The sequence below is a fragment of the Parasteatoda tepidariorum genome, chromosome 6 (genome assembly GCF_043381705.1).
Source record: "Parasteatoda tepidariorum isolate YZ-2023 chromosome 6, CAS_Ptep_4.0, whole genome shotgun sequence".
Taxonomy (NCBI): Eukaryota; Metazoa; Arthropoda; class Arachnida; order Araneae; family Theridiidae; genus Parasteatoda; species Parasteatoda tepidariorum.
The window spans coordinates 76,433,811-76,451,871 of NC_092209.1; the positions used below are offsets into that span (position 1 = coordinate 76,433,811).

Here is an 18,061-nt window from a genome sequence, read left to right on the forward strand (position 1 = left end):
TATATACATATATACATATATACATACATATATACATACATATATACATACATATATATATATATACATATATATATACATACATATATACATACATATATACATATATATATACATACATATATACATACATATATACATATATATATATACATACATATATACATATATACATATATATATATACATACATATATACATACATATATACATACATATATACATATATACATTATTAGGCACAATTATTAATTACAATTATTAGCACAATTACAATTATTAGGCGCACTATAAGATTCTTTGTAAAATCTTAATTATCAGGTGATACTATATGCAGCTCTGTTTTTGCGCGGCTGAAACGGGTTTGCACTTGTTTACGTTTGTGTAACAATTGGTTAACATTTGTAATAAAATACGTTAAAAATAAATACAAATAGGAAGTATGTATATAAAAAATCTCCGGAATAAAAACCCATAACATGTATGTTTGAATATAAAAGTATTGCAAATAAACTCGGACAAAACATGTAATTATTAAAAAAAATGACATTGAGTCTAATAATTTGGTCTAATTATTATAATATACTAATATAATACCTGATATAATCAATATTGTATATTTATATAATAGATCGTCTAATTTATCCTATCGTCGAATTCATATTATATATCGTCTAATTTAACCAATACGATACACGAAAGTAAACAAGTGCAAACCGGTTTCAGGCACGTAAAAACAATAAAGCTGTATAGTATCACCTAATAATTTAAATATATATATATACAGTACTCTTCCAAATTATTAGGGACACTTAAAATTCCTAAAAAATTGTCATTTTTCAAAGTGTCATAACTTTTTCAAAAATGAATCAATTTTCATAAAAATTTCAGGATATCATGCTCAGGTCTTCTACTTTCACCAAAAAATTATTATTTTAGTTTATCTTATTTTTTTTCAAAAATTTGCGCATTTGAACAAAGCATTTTTTTTTAAAAAAAGAAATGTCAAGTCTGACAAGTTGCTACTTTGTAACAAATTTTTTTGCATTAAAATTATTATTTGCACATTAAAGTACAAGTCATTAACTTTAAAACGCGCTAAAGTAAATGGCTTTACGATTCTTTGTGACTGAGATATGAGATTTTGAAAATTTTTTGTCATTTATAATCAAAACGAAATTATTGTGAAGTCGAAAATTTAGTATTATTTCTTATTCGGATTAATTAAGTTTTTTTATTTAAAACATTATTACAAACAAGAACATTATTTGTAAATTTGCAATAAAATTTTAAAAAACGACTCAAAAAATTTAACTAATAAAAATCACTTTTATACTTCAACTTTTTTACAAAAACAAATATAATAAAAAAAATCTTTATTTTGTAACATGTCCTTTTGCTTGTATAACTGCGTTTATTCTTCGCGGCATACTTTCAATACAAGCTCTTGCTTTTGAAATAATATCTGGGCTATTCCTGCTCTCTTTCACCAAAAATACTGCCACAACTCACTTTTCACTGTAAATGACAAAAAATTTTCAAAATCTCATATCTAGGTCCAAAAAAAATCGTAAGTCATTTACTTTGCCGCGTTTTAAAGTTAATGACTTGTACTTTAATGTGTAAATAATAATTTTAATGCAAAAAATGTTGTTACAAAGTAGCAACTTGTCAGACTTGACATTTTTTAACAAAAAAATTGGTTTGTTCAAATGTGCAAATTTTTGCAAAAAATTGAGATAAATTAATTTAATAATTATTAGGTGAAAGTNAAGTTTTAATTCAGCAATTAAAATTCAGAGTATAATCACTTTTCGAGGTTTTCATAAATGAGCAGACACACACAAACAGCAAAGTTTATCTCATAGTCTAGACATGTGGAAATGCTTAAAATCCATTATGCATACATCAAGATTTCGAATGAGACAAGATATATATCAAAGGCTTCACATGAAACTTTGATATGCTTTCAGAATTGGCAGCAAATATATTTTAAAAACGTTTTGTTAATCAAGACCTCACAAGATGATACTCCGATTTCTTCCGAATTTCGAACGTCTTATAGCACGATCAGCTGGAAGGTAGAAATCTCAACCACGAAATCCAGAAGAACAAAAACTTTGAAGCCTTTTGTTTTCCATCTTTCTTTTATAATTTTTTGCTTTTTTTCCTTACAAAAATTGACTGACCAATTAAGCATTTCCTTTCAATGACCGTTCAGAATGCTTGACAGCTTTCAATTTAGCTGTCAGAGCTATTTGGATTCTGGTTCAATGGGAAAAGTTGTAATTAGTCCCATGGATTTTGGTTCTGAAACTCCAGACAACTCAACATGCAATCTGCTATGCTTAATTATTAGTTGTCGTTTTGTTCGGGTATTACGATAGTAGCCATTTACCTGTCCATTGCTTATTGGAGGCTATATGTGAAACTTAATTGCTATATCATTGTATGGATCGATTGTAATTGTTACGACTAACTTTCAATTGCTTGTCTTAGATATAATGAGCTTCCGTTCAGAGATTCAGTTGTTTTATGATTATTTAAAGCAACATGTGCAGTGCATGGTGGGAAAATTTGCGATTAATTTATTATGAAAATAGATGCTTGTTGAAAAAATTAACGAGGAATCATTCATGCAGTGTAAAAACTGTGTGTTTACCCGAAAACTCGAAAAAGTATGTAAAAGAATCCCTTTTTCAGGATTAACACAAAATGGAGCGTTCATGTACGATTCAAAAGATTTAATTTTATTTTATACCCGCCGTTGAGCAGCAGACCCAATTTTCGGCTTACGATTGCTTATGCTCAACTTCTTGTCTTATAATTTTGAACTCTAACCAGAAGACAAGGAAACTCTTGGGTCAAGTATTTGGAGAAATTTGTCTTCTTGGGGAACTCTTCAATGGAACTAACCGGCATTTGCTTCCCATGGAGAGGGAAAACCACGAAAGCCTCCCACTGTTAGCCTAACAACAAGGGGACTCTAACTCATGAACCTTCTACAACTGAATATATTTTACGTCAGAACAAAGGTATAATTTATATTTAAACACCTATAATAGAAAATGCTTGCACCAAATTTTCCCTCATTCAAACACGCCGTGGATTATTTTTCCTTCTGAAAACGCCGATTTTTGGCGTGCTTTTTTATCACGCGAAATTACGTTAGCAAGTTGTTGTTGTTTGTGAATAGGTGCGATTTGACTGAATGATTTGACCATACTCTATAAAATTTTTAAGTGAGTCGGGGAAAATTGTGGCAATTGCCTACCAAACCATCATTCTTCATAGTTAATAATACAAAACCTAAAGAAAAAATTTTAAAATTGTGAAATTTTTACTACGTAAGTTGTATAAATTTCAGCTGTTTTGTAGAATTGTAGAACGTAAATTAACAAAAAATAAAATGCAACAAAGTTGTACTGTTGGACATTTTCGTTTAGATGACAAATGAAAAAACTTTATTTAATTTCTGCTATTTTGCAGAAAAATTTTAGAAATTTAAAGAGGCGAAAAATAAAAGACAACTAAGTTGTACTAGGGATCGTTTCTATTTTGATGACACATGAGAAAACGTTACACAAATTTCAGTCGTTTTGTAGGAGAACTGTTGAACCCTAAAAGTGGCAGGAAACAAAATGCAGGAAAAACTGTCGAACCCTAAAAGTGGCGAGAAACAAAATGCAACAAAATTGTAACATTTGTCAATTTTGTACGTTATATAACTTTCTGCTATTTTATAGAAAAGTTGCAGAAGTTTGAAGCGACGAAAAACAAAAGGCATCTAAATTGTACCAGGGGTCGTTTCAGATTTGCGACAAATGAGAAAACTTTACACAAATTTATCTAAAACTGTCTAACCCTAAAAAAAATATGATAAAAAATGCAATAAAATTGCACCATTTGTCATTTTTGTCAATTTTGTGCGTTATATAAATTTTTGCTATTTTGTAAGGAAATTTGTAGAAGTCAAAAGCGACCAAAACCAAACGGCAACTAAATTGTACCAAGAGTCGTTTCCGTTTTGACGACATATGAAAAAACGTAACACAAATTTCAGTCGTTTTTTAAGAAAACTGTCGAACCCTAAAAGTGACAAAAATCGGAATGCAACAAAATTGCACCATTTGTCGCTTTTGCTTTAGCAACTACTAAATAAACGCAAAACAAACCTCGGAAGTTTTGTAGGAAACTGTAGAATCTGCAAGTAATTACGAATGAAATGTTGCGAAATTGTTCTATACGTCGTTACCATAGCAACGGCAAATCTTTGGCAATCCTTTGGCGACAATCCTTTTCTATTCTAAGTGGAGTTTTCAGTTGAATTCTACAACTTTTCTCTTAGATATTAGTTCATAAGTTCAGAGCACTGTAGACAAATGAGAAAACGTTACACAAATTTCCGTCGTTTTGTAATAAAATTGTCGAACCCTAAAAGTGACAAAAAACAAAATGCAGCAAAATTGTACCATGTGTCGTTTTTGTTTTAGCAACTACTAAATAAACGCGAAACAAACCTCTGAAGTTTTGTAGAAAACTGTAGAAACTACAAGTAATGACAAATGAAATGGTGCGAAATTGTTCTATACGTCGTTACCAGAGCAACGGCAAATCCTTGACAATCCTTTGGCGACAATCCTTTTCTATTCTAAGTGGAGCTTTCAGTTGAATTCTGCAACTTTTCTCTTAGATATTAGTTCATAAGTTCAGAGCACTGTAGATATCTCGATAAGAGTTAAAATGCATTTCCGCGAGAGATCTCTTGGAATTCAAAATTGTCATTCACTCCAAGTTTTAATTCAGCAATTAAAATTCAGAGTATAATCACTTTTCGAGGTTTTCATAAATGAGCAGACACACACAAACATCAAAGTTTATCTCATAGTCTAGACATGTGGAAATGCTTAAAATCCATTATGCATACATCAAGATTTCGAATGAGACAAGATACAAGTAAATATGTCTACATAAACTGTTCTCCTGCACAATAATTCAAACTCGAAACGACCAATCCGGAAACGCGCTTATCTTTCGGTGGCGTATTTTATGGCGGTTTGTCGCAAAACAGCAGAAATAGCTTTGTTTGTCGCATGGAATGAGTTTTAATGTAAGTCGAACAGGTGCAGAAATTGCAATTTTGGAAAAAGAGTTAGGTGCGCAAAAAAAAAAATAAACGGTCCACTCTAAATAACTTGACGAAATCATTGATCTTCAAGCTCTCTATCTTAACCCTTTAATGGGCCCTTTATTTCTAGTAAAGGTAAATTAAAGTATTTTGAAATTGTTTTAAGAACAGTAATTGATATATAAAAAAAAAAAAACTCATTTAGTTCGTAAAAATGCCATTTCTTTGGTGGTGCCATTTCTTTGGTTTCCATTTAACATGACCTATTAGGAACTTACTGACTTTTATTTTTTTTTATTTATAAAATAAATTCCTTAAATGCTACAAACTTCAAAAGGCATTATGTATTTTATAACTTTTATACGTTTTTTAAAAGTGACAAATGGTTACCAATTTTACTCAAACTCACTTCAAGAAAGCTGAAGTTACTGAAAAATTGAAACCTAAATTAAAAGTGGTAAAACGTGGTGGTAAGTATACTTACCACGGCCTTCAAAAGGGTTAATGGTTCGATGGGGGATTTCAACTATGTTAATTAATTTGTGCAGACAATATTTTAAGTTACGAAATCAGACACAAAAACGTGATCTCTAAATGAACAGATCTTTTCCCAGATGGATTCTGATTTTTGACCCCCGAAATGTAAGGTAGAGCCTCAATGTGGCCACGATTACTTTTCAATCTAATTGAGAAAATTTTGCACACAATTAAAAAATTTAATCATCCAAAAATAATTTCATAAAAATTATAAATTTTTAAAATATTTGTTATTTTACTTAATTACAGTAGATAAAATTCTGAATTGTAAGGTATAGAATTTTTGACATTTTAATTGATCAAATAGTTCCTGAAGTATCAAATTTTGAAAAAGTCGTATTTTTATATTTTCATTTAAATATTCGAACGATTTCGCTCAAATTATGTATTTTATCATATAAAATTAAATTCATTAAAACTACTTTAAGATTTGTATACCTTATAGCTCAATTTTTTTTAACTATTACTACTAAATAAAATAATAAAGATTACATTAAATTTTTTTTCATGAAATTAACTTTTGATAATCGGATTTTATAATTGTCTTTAAAAATTATTCAATTTACTTTAAAATTTTTCGAGATATGGTGAAATACGCAAAAAGTATTATTAACATTAGGTAGTTCAAACTTTGGATCGTTCTCCTGGCCAAACTAATGTGACCATCTTTTTCAGATTGCTGTTACCCTCTATATTTTGAGTGTCAGAAATCCAAATTCATCACAGAAAAAAAAAGGTATGTTGATTCAGAGAAAGTACGTTTTTATGTCTAATTTTGTAGCTTAAAATATCGTCTGCACTAATTTATTTAGTACATTTGAAATCACCTTCTCAAACCATTAAGATTGAATCCTAGAAAGTGAAGATCCGATCATTAAATCAGAAGTTATTTAATATGACCCGTTTATTTATTTATTGTGATTTTTACATTTACATTTCCATTCTATTATACTCCATGCAGCTCAATTCATCCGAAATTTGTTCGCATGATCCATTAGACATCGCGGATTAAGTGTCAACGTCTATAAAACGTTCTCCTAAGGCTTATTTATGGATAATCTACAATTGCTTAAGTACAGACGTCTAATAGATAACTATGGTAAACGTAATGTCAATAAGACACGCGGTGGACCTTAGACGTCTACGAAATAAACTATTAAAAAAAGGCTCTTAGAAAATTTCTTGTAGCCGAAAATTGGACGCAAGTTTGAAGCGAAATGAGTAGCTTGATGAATAAACACATTTAATAAATACTCTTTACATTTACTTGCAATTTATACACAATGCGTTTCAGTTAAATTTGGCATCAAATATTTACGAAGAGTAAAGCAAAAAAACAAAATAAAAAGAACAACAAGAAAAGATATTTTAAAATTAGAATAAATATTGAAATTGCGATGATTTTCGTCTAGGTTCGCAAAAGCAATATTTACTTCTGCGTAGGCCGGGATAGCCTGCACGGTTGGGGGCTGGGCCCATGTCCGAGAGTTAGTGGGATCGAACCCCGCCGACCGAAGACTCCCCGTGTAGTAAAGTGACTGATGCACGTTAAATCTGTCGAGTCGCAAAAGTCCTCCATGTTCCCATGACAAATCAACACCTCTGGGGGTACTGGATTGATTGTTCTCTGATTCAGGTGAAAATTACGATCTGTGGATGAATGAATGGATGTATGAATTAAAGAGGTGTGACGTATGGTGTGGCAGAAGTCGAATTCTTGGCCATAGATGGCGCCACTGAAAAACAAGAAGAGCACATTCTGCCTTAAATTTGCTTGGTTTCACCAAGCAGGCTTGCCCGTGTGGCAAATGGCATTAAAAACAACAACAACACTTCTGCGTAAGTGTAAATGACTCGCTTACTTTTCGTTCCCATAGCAACGATTTTTTTGGTGTTCTAAAAGCTTCAGTGTTGAGAGTAGATTAGTATACCACTAAATCCAAGTATTTTTCGAGTTTGATGTGATAAATTAGTATTATCCTATTATTTATTTGCGAAGAATCATTTCAGCTAATATACCATTTCATTGAGTTATTTTCACGAAATTACATTTATTAATTTATTGTCTCTTCGTCATTGTTCGTTTGTAGTCTAAGCTCGAACACAATATCGAAGATTATTCTCGAAAGCTTGCGATGATTTTGATAAAGAAAAGTTTATTTCATTCATATGTTATCTACTAGCAGACGACTTTTGAACTTCGATTGGATCTCCACTGGATCAAATATGGATGTCTTGTGGACGTCCACCGGATGACCGCATGGACCTTCGTGGACGTTTGCGATGATGTTTAGTGGATATCCACTGGATGATTTTGTGTAATATGAGCTCGTAGAACATTTCTTCTAGAGTTCAATATGAAAGCATTCTAGATAATTATTTTTTTAATTCTGTAAAGGAGAAACCTAATTAACGCGTGCTTTTATTAAACACTGAATCCGAACACCGAAAATGGTGGTAACTACTTTACAGCAAATTGATGTTCCACTACACCAAAACTCAAGGATAGCTTCTTGTGTTGTGTAACACCTAAAATGTTCTTTTACACTGCTTGGTCTAAAGTAGCCACCGCCAACCATCACGTTTGCAATTTAGTAACGCAAAAAATTTATATTTACAGTAACATATGCTCATAGAAATCAGAATCGAACATGTGCTTAGTAGAGAGAATATTAAGACGAATTCAAAGTAGGCTTAACAGAACAGGAGCGGATAAAAATTATATATTCTAAAATTTTGTAATACTGATTACAGAGACTTTAAAATTAAAATATATATTTCCTTATTACACAACTAAAAACATACTTGTATATTTTTAATGGCAACTTTTAGTTTTTGCAAATGGAAAGCAGCATTGAGAACAGCCGCAAACGCTGACCAATTAGTTATCGATTGCAAACAATTAAAAACAAAATCAAAACTTGCCAACATTGGAGTATTTAACATATGGTGTAAAGGCGAGTGATGTTAGGGTAAACCGTTTGCATTTTCGGGGTTTATAGCTTTATTTCATCCTTTAAATTGTGTACAAGAAAGCTCAATTTGGTGCTAACTTGCAAAAAAAATGTTCTTTAACATTGCCTTTCGTGTTAGTCAATATGAAATTCGGAGAAATATTACACCACAGTTTTTACATTGTAGTTTTTAATCACATTTTCTCATAACCTCGTGAGAACAACCGCAGTAGGTTTTGTCTATGGGCTACTTAAATAACAAAATTCGCCATAGATTTGGAAATAGCGAATTTATATTTTATGCCCGGATGTAAGACCAAAAAAACTTTTTTTTTCTTCTTGAAATCAGTTTTAATATTCAGAGCATGATACGCCATATACAAAAAGCAAATTTATCATGGTATACGTCCATTTGTCATATAAGAGAAAAAATAGTTCCGTTTGTTGCAGGAATCAGTTTTAATATAGAAACCATAGTAGATCATCTATGTAATTAGCAAATTTTTCATGTTTTACGCCAGTTTGTCATGTAAAGAAAAAAATACCGCCGTGCAATTGAAAAAACAACTTAAGCGCTTCTCGATTAATTCCAAGAAAACTAGCTTGACAACTATTTTCCTTTGATTGGTAATGCTAAGAACGCTAAAATAGAATGTCAAAAAACTGAGAAAACGAAATTTATGGATTTATTTAACTAATTAATTTATTTATTTTGCTATATGTACTTTACCATACAAAAATGCAAATACATAAAAATCTCATTTTTGAATTATTTTTTTTATCGCTTACGTTTTTTTAAAATTTATTTATTTATTTATTTTTTTAATGCTATGGTACATTAAATGCTAAAGATAAATTTGTAAATTTTGTGCTATATTGTTAAAATAAATAAAGAAAAGCTTCAAAGTAGTTTCGTAACAAAACTATAATATCCCATATGCAAATAGATTTCTTATGTTTTATGCTATAGTTTTTATAGTTGGTGGCGAAAGTGGGGAAATAGCTCAATTTGATACCCTGAATTAGTTAACATACCTATGGACCACCAAATGCAAGATTGTCATATTTTGTGGCATTCTTTAGAGAAAGAATAACTTTTTGTAAAATGAAGGTAGTTTTAGTTCGCAAACTATAGCACACCATAGGCAAATAACAATTTTGGTCACATTTCATTCTAGATTGTTCTTTGGGAGCCAAAATACTTCAGTTGCAGGGAAAAACACAAACCTTTGAAAATTAGTATACGACATCGATGCCTCGATTCCATTTAAGTAATTTCATGTTTTTTTCTTTAAAATTTGACTTGGTTGTCTTCCCTAATGGAAGTCAAAACTTTTGATCCGTATATTTAACCTTTCTGAGGTTACAACATGGTATTGTAATGAATATGAAATTCAAAGACTTAGCCGGGTGCTTTTATGCAGGAAAAAACTAATTAAAGTCGACGATTTTTGCTTGAAAGTATATACAGGCGTTGAAGCTTGTTAAATTGTGAAACTTATTTATTTTATAGATTACTGTTCAAAATGAGGAGAAATTTCAGATTCTCGATTCTCATCAGAATCATTGAAACGATGTAGAGTTAATTTAGTTTTAAGATATATTAGTATAATACAAACAAATTAACAATTCAAGAGTTATAATGATACATACGCAAGTTCATACCTTATGGCTCTGATGGGTATTGCGCACTATCACGAGGGACAGATTTTTTTTATTTTTTAAACTTAACTGTTTCAGAGTTAATTTGCAAGTATTATATTGACCTATTTTTAAACAAAACTTCATTCAACAGTTTTTTTTCTGCTGAAGAAAAAGCTTTGGTTTGAAAACCTTTATTTAGAGGTAAAGCTATGATTTTAATATACCAGCTTGTCGTAAACAATTATGTATGTTTTTGAAAAGAAAAATGGCTTAAATATTTGCAAAACTGCTAAGCAATTTGCCAATTTGGCAAGATTTTTCCTAGGTGAAAATCATTATAATTAATGGATAAATCTTAATGTTTGCAAATTTTCATGAACACAGTTAATACAACGTTGGAACAACTTCATGAATATTAGCAAATTAAGATCACGAACGCTTTACATTTTCACAAACAGAGGCTTTTAATCATTACAGAAATTTTGTTCCATTCTCTTAACTATCATTAAGGGCAATCGTATAAAAATTATCATTTAGCGAGAGGACAGAAACTTGAGGACAGAAACTTGAGGACAGAAACTTGAGGATAGAAACTTCAGAAAAACAGCTACTTCAGAATGTCATCAACGAAATCAAAATTCCCTTAGTTTATAAAAACCGGAGTATATTTGGTACAAGATTGAAAAAAATGGAATGAAAATAAGAAATTGAAACTAGGTGCATTTAGTTTTCGAATTTTACACTTCCTTTCAAGGAGCTACCTCTCGAATTTTCACACTCTCAATTTTCACAGTTTCCATTTCCTTCATGTCTCTAATCAAAAAAAAAAAAAAAAAAAAAAAAAAAAAAAAAAAAAAAAAAAAAAAAAAANAAAAAAAAAAAAAAAAAAAAAATCACTTTCCTAAACTCAGTTTAAAAAAATCTTATCTCACGTGACAATAGCAATCTCCTAAGAAAACTTAGTGGTTTATCCGACTATATTCGTCACTGAGACTAGAAAGACGCCAAACGAGCCAATCTGCGAGCCGATATTAACTTTTTTATTCTTCAAAAAAACAAACAGATCTTCGCAGTTGGAAACTGTCTTCTTTTTATTGATGGCAAAAGCGGCGAAAGAGACAGACTCTTCTGATACGGGAACAGGTTTAGTTTAGGGTCAAGCTTGTATTTGCGACGACCCTTATACGACCTTGGCGACTTTTTAAATTTCTTTTTTTTTTTGGTCTCTATACCTGGTCGTGTTTCATTCAACACGACACCGACAGCGTTGACACTAGCTGTAATGAGTGCCACATGCATATTATGGTTGTAAAAAAAAATCAATAGTCTTTATTTTCAGTGTATTTCCTCAGGGTGTTAGGGTAAGTGTTTGATAAATATGAGGAACAGTAAAGTTTCCATTAGACAGCTAATTTTGCGGTCATTTGATCTCTATATTGTTGTTGAAAATGATTTTCGATTCAAATAATATTATACCTATAGGTATAATTAGTAAAAATTAATAGATCTAACATGTAAAGAATGAAATGAAAATAAAAAAAGAACAAAATTACGTAATTACTTGTATAGTAAGATTGGAAAAAAAAATGGAGAAAAGGATATTAAATGAAACTATCGTAAGAACTATACATTAGTTATTTTTTTATCTATATTTATTTCTCTTATGTGGCACCAAAAACGAAGGGATTCCTCTACTTAAATTGGCAACACTATAATAATTAATTTTGTTAGTAGTAGTAATATTAAATAATTACTTATGTTATTATAGTAACTAACCTGTTTAGCGTAGTTAATAAGAAGCGTTACATGATTAGTCATACGTAAAGTATTTCTTTAGATTCATTTTGTTAAGTTGTCTTAAGCAACAATTTAAGTAGCGTTAAGTAATTAGTTATAGGTTAAGTATTTGCTAGGATCTATTTTGTTAAGTTGTCTTAAGTAACAATTTAAGTAACGTTAAATAATTTGTCATACGTTAATTATTTATTTATATTGATTTTGTTGGGTTGCCTTAAGTAACAATTTAAGTAGTGCTAAATAATTAATAATACGTTAAGAATTTAATAGATTCATTTTGTTAAACTTTCTTGATTAATAATTTAAGTATCGTTAAATAATTAGTTATATGCTAAGTAGTTTTTTAGATTAATTTGTTAAGTTGTCTTACTAATAATTTAAGTATTGTTAAATAATTAATAATTCGTTAAGTATTTCTCTAGAAAAATCTTGTATTTTAATACAAATAAAGACTTAGTGACACAATTATTATTTAGATTTATATTTGATTTTTTCTAAAATTGCTGGAAAATATTTTTAAACACAAACATTACGATGGTGCCACAGAACTGACATAAGGAGAGTGAGCAATGATTATTAAATTGTCGCCTTTCTTTTGCAGGTTTAGATAGGAATAAAATGTTTTGCATTCCCATCACTGGGGTTTTTTACGGTAAAGTTCCACTTCCCGGCATTCCCTACATTCAAGTTTAAGGACCTTTGCTTGGTATTTTCTACATTGGCATTTCTCTAATTTAAATTGCGTGAGTTTCGAACTTAATTCCGGGCGAAAGAAATTATTCTAATTTCTGAAGAAAAAAATGAATCAAAAATGGAGAATTAAATTAATACATATTTTGTGGCATATTTTGATTTCCAAATTCTAAAATAAGTTCTATCTCAAGAAGAAGCTAATATATCTGTAATATTAACAATATTCTATTTAGTATAATAGAACATATAGAATACATATAATAGAATATATCTGTCTCAAGATGAAGCCAACATACTTTCCCTACCTTTCTCTACTTTTAAAAGACATAGAACAATATTCTCAATCAGAAAACCAGTTTGGAATTTTAAGACTAGAGCTGCACTCTTTTGTTCTGAAATCTTGCATCCAGGCTCCCAGTGAATACAATAATATGATATCATGGTTTTTCATGCAAACCGCACAGGCCCCCATGAATACAATAATATATCATGGTTCCTCACGCAAAACGCACAGGCTCCCAGTGAATACAATAATATGATATCATAATTTTTCACGCAAAACGCACAGGCTCCCAGTGAATACAATAATATGATATCATGATTTTTCACGCAAACCGCACAGGCTCCCAGTGAATACAATAATATGATATCATGGTTTTTCACGCAAACCGCACAGGCTCCCAATGAATACAATAATATGATATCTTGATTTTTCACGCAAATCGCATAGGCTCCCAGTGAATACAATAATATGATGTCATGGCTTTTCATGCAAACCGCACAGTCTCCCAATGAATACAATAATATGATATAATGATTTTTCACGCAAACCGCACAGTCTCCCAATGAAAACAATAATATAATATCATGATTTTTCTCGCAAACCGCACAGGCTCCTAGTGAATACAATAATATGATATCATGATTCATCACGCAAATCGAATAAGATCGCATAGCAATGTTCGAGGATAGGGAACGGAACCCACTGGCTGGAATTTAATGCACATTGCCGAATATATATAGTTAAGACGTTTACCGACTGATATAAGATATCTTAGATTTAAGAAGAAATTCAATTATTCGATTTCATGTCCAGAAATCAAAAATATTCATATTTCATTAAAAAAAAAGTAATGAATCATAAAATGGGTTCAGCTTGAAACTTAACGCTTGTAAACACCTGTAACTTAACACCCAGTATTATTATCTTAGTTTCTTAAAATACAAAGAAATTTTATTTATTTTTAACATTTTCAATTATAACAGAAAAGGAAAATATGATGGATCGGTTTAATCTTTTTAAAATCAGGAAATAGGCTGGAACAAAAACCGCCCTTTCTATTTTGCAGAGTGATTTTCTTCTATTTTCCTAGAGTTTGATATTTATAAAATGAAAATAGTGTGTTTTTTAGCACAATTTTATTGTATTATAGCCCACACCCAGTTATTAATTTCGAATTTGTTAGTTGATTATTATTTCTAAGTTTCGATAGCTGAATATTATATTTCTTTGATATAATTTAGTTAGATTCCCTGAATTAGCATACAAAAACAAGAAGAAAAAAAGCTTATTAGGGCTATCTAATAGAATGGGCAGGAAAAAAAAAACATTTTAATTTACAAAGTGCAACAGCGTGGGAAATATGTCATGTAAAAAGAAGAACACTGATAAAATTTGCTCTTAAATGGGTTAATATTTTCCGGTTAAGCATCGCACTCAAAATTTATAAAAAAATAAAATTTGACATTATTCTGAAAGTTCTATTTAAAATTAAACAAGTGACGCGACTTAACGAATCAAATGAAGAAATAAAATGAAATACTCAAACTGGATAAACAGAACTATGACTTAACACATTAAATTTAAAGAAAATTCAAGCAATATAAATAAAAAAAGGTAACAAGCCAATTTGCACTATTAACAGCTATAAGAATTGTACACAAGCTCTGTAATTTTATTTTTTGCATGTATAAATAATTGTACAACTAAATGATTTGATTTTGCTAAATGAACTCTGATGTAAAAAAAAGAATATTCTTATAATTTTTTGAAGAAAAAAAAATAGGTTATCATCGTGTCACGCAACGCAATCAAAATTTATAAAATTGAACATTTTTCTTTAAGTTCAATTTAAAATTTAAACAATCGACACAATTTCAGGGAGCAAAGATTACTTTAAAGAAATGAAATGTTAGAACTGGATGCACAAAATTAAAACTAACACATTAAATTTAAGGAAAAATCTAAAAATATTTCAAGCATTATTGGAAAAGGTAACTAAAGTAAAACTACGCAAAAAACAGAAAGAAATTTACATCTGTTTTGTAATTTGATTTCTGTATGCATAAATATACAGCTAAATGAATTGATTTTGATAAACTAAGCGATTTGATAATAAGCAAATTCGTAATAATATTGTAAACATCATTTTGCTTTATCTTCAAAATTTACTCAAAAATGATTGTTGGTAATTTAAAAACCAACTTTACCATTATTGGCATCCGTTCGGCAGTAATTTGCTGCATTTTCGTTTGAAGTCATTAAACGGATAATTTTTAAGATTTCCTTTTTGATTATGACATGAAAAAATACACATTGAAAGTGGTAATTGCAGGATAAAAAAACCTCCGAATAAAAACTAAAATTCAGTATCCCTAAAAATTACTTTCTCAGTACTACAAAATTATAGAGAAAAAAAAATCAGTATTCCTAAAAATAACTTTTTCAGCAGTACCAAATTATAGAAGAAAAAATAAAAATAAGTATACCTAACAAATACTTTTTCAGCACTACTAAATTATAGAACAAAAACTAAAAATAAGTATCCCTAACAATTACTTTCTCAGCACTACCAAATTATAAAATAAAAACTAAAAATCAGTGTCCCTAAAAATAACTTTTTCATCACTACCAAATTATAGAATAAAAAATGAAAATCAACATCCCTAAAAATGACTTTCAGTGCTACCAAATGATAGAATAAAAACTAAAAATCAGTATTCCAAAAAAAGGACTTTTTCAGCACTACCAAATTACAGAATAAAAACTAAAAATCAGTATCCCTAAAAATTACTTTTTCAGCACTACCAAACAAATTCTATATCCATCTGTTAAAGACCGTCATGTGGATTATATGAGTTGCATTCATAAGTTGTATTAGCAATTATAACAAGTAAAACAAACTAAGAAAACAAAAATGAAAGCATTTAAATTTAAAGCTTTATAAAAGATAGAATTTTTAAAGTACTCACAATAATCACGGAAAAAAGTCATCTCTATAATCCATCAGCTCAAGCCACATTTTCACTTGTATTTTGGAGTTAGATATTAGATGTGATCGGTCCTTAAAGTAACAGCAACATCGACTATAGTTGAAATTGTTTCAAAAATCACAGTTGCTTATGTAGAATAGCAGACAATAGTTGCATTCAAAGTTAATACAGTTTCTATATTCAAACACTGCACCACTTCTCAACGTTGTAAACTTAACAGAATATGCAAATAATCAGATGAAAATCAGGTTCCTTTTTCGAAATTTTTTCTAGAGATTCAACAGCTTTCTTGCACAAAATTTACCATCTCGAAATATTCAGCTTAGCTCGATAATACCAAGCATCTTACTGATTGCATTTAAACTATTATGCATCAGACTGCAACAATATTCTAAGGAAATGCCACAAAACAAACGCTTGCTTGCAGATCGTAAATGGTAAGTTTTATGGAAACAATAGTAAATGATTAACTTATCATTAGCAGCATTCAAAACTAAGGATGCGAAATTGTTAAAATTCAATAAGTCATTAAACATTTCGTTTCAAATTGCGATAACAAACATCAAATTCAATGTTAATTTCGATGTTAAATTCGATGTTAATTTCTTGGCTCGTGCATTATCGATACAACATGCATCTAAATGTTTTATTGAAATTACATACATTTGCAGGCTTTTGGGCTCAATTTAGGCTTATAAACCTTTGTTAAGTAGAAAGACAAATAGAACTATTCAGAGAAGGTTGTTGTTGTTAATTTACGTCACACTGGAGCTGCACAATGGGCTATTGGCGACGGTCTGGGAAACATCCCGGAGGATGATCCGAAGATATGCCATCACAATTTTGATCCTCTGCAGAGGGGATGACACCCCCGCTTCGGTAGCCCGACGACCTGCGCGCGAAGTCGAGCACTTTACGGTAGCACAGTTTAACGAGGACCAATACCGCACACCCTCGGTCCCTACGCAGACTGATCCAAGTGGTCACCCACCCGCACACTGACCGTAGCCAGTGATGCTTGACTTCGGTGATCTGCTGGGAACCGTGTCTTAACGATCAGTCCACTGCGGAACTATTCAGAGAAGGACATCACGAAGAATACATCCAGGTTTATGGCGGGATTCGAACCCGCTACCTCCACGCTTTCTAAATGTTTTCATCCACTTATTTTGATTACATTGCAGCCTGTAACGCGAACAGTTAGAATCAAGTTCAGCCTTGATTATACTTTTTCGCTCTGCTATCTATGTGGGGCCGGGACAGTTTGGCTGGTAAGTCGTTGGTAATGTGTCCGAGAGGTCGTGAGTTCGATCTCTTCCGGCTGAAGACTCCCCGCGTACAAAATTGTGACTGATGCACGCTACAATTGTCAGGCTCACTAAGTCCTCCAAGTTCCCATAGCGAATCAATATCTCTGAGATACTGGATTGAAGATTGACCGTGCTCTGGTTCAGGTCAAAATTACGATCCGCGGAAGGAAGGATGGTGTGTGAATGTATCCTTCCAGTGAAACGGGATGTGACGCATGTATGTTGTCTCCGGATCATAACCAGGGATGCTTCTCAGATTGTGTCGCCAATAGCCCATTGTGCGACGTAAATAAAAGTACCTTATCTCCCTTCTATCTGTTGGGTGAATGGTCTTAGCGAATGGATCTTAGCGAATGGTCTTGCCATTCCTCCAAACTCTTTTTTAGCTGGAAGTAGCAGGTTTGATCCTGGATTTGTGCTGTTTTTCTCCAAATTGTGTTACTGTTCTTCAACTTGGCATATCGAGCACATAAGCCTGAAATTGAACAATCTACTTCCATTAAGCGAGAACTTGAGATAAAAATAGGGACTGCAAGCTTGTTTCCTTTTAATCTTGCTTCAGGACAAAACGTGATGAATCTTATTTTGTCCATCACCCAGTTAGGTTGTTGTTAATTTACGTCGCACTAGAGCTGCACAATGGGCTATTGGCGACGGTCTGGGAAACATCCCGGAGGATGATCCGAAGACATGCCATCACAATTTTGATCCTCTGCGGAGGGGAT

At 31.1% G+C, this 18,061-nt stretch overlaps 1 protein-coding gene across 3 annotated transcripts in view; it reads right to left on the reverse strand.

Moving 5' to 3' along the window:
• Positions 1–18,061, reverse strand: part of LOC107444543 (uncharacterized) — a 165,727-nt gene that overhangs the window by 109,835 nt on the left and 37,831 nt on the right. The window contains exon 1 of one of the 3 annotated variants that reach the window (XR_011637056.1): positions 16,006–16,594. The exons of 1 other annotated variant lie outside the window; for it this stretch is intronic. The gene's annotated coding sequence lies outside the window, so the exon portion shown is untranslated. Of the gene's footprint in view, positions 1–16,005; positions 16,740–18,061 lie in introns of those variants that run through there. One more of the 3 variants, XM_071182642.1, reaches the window with a different exon arrangement.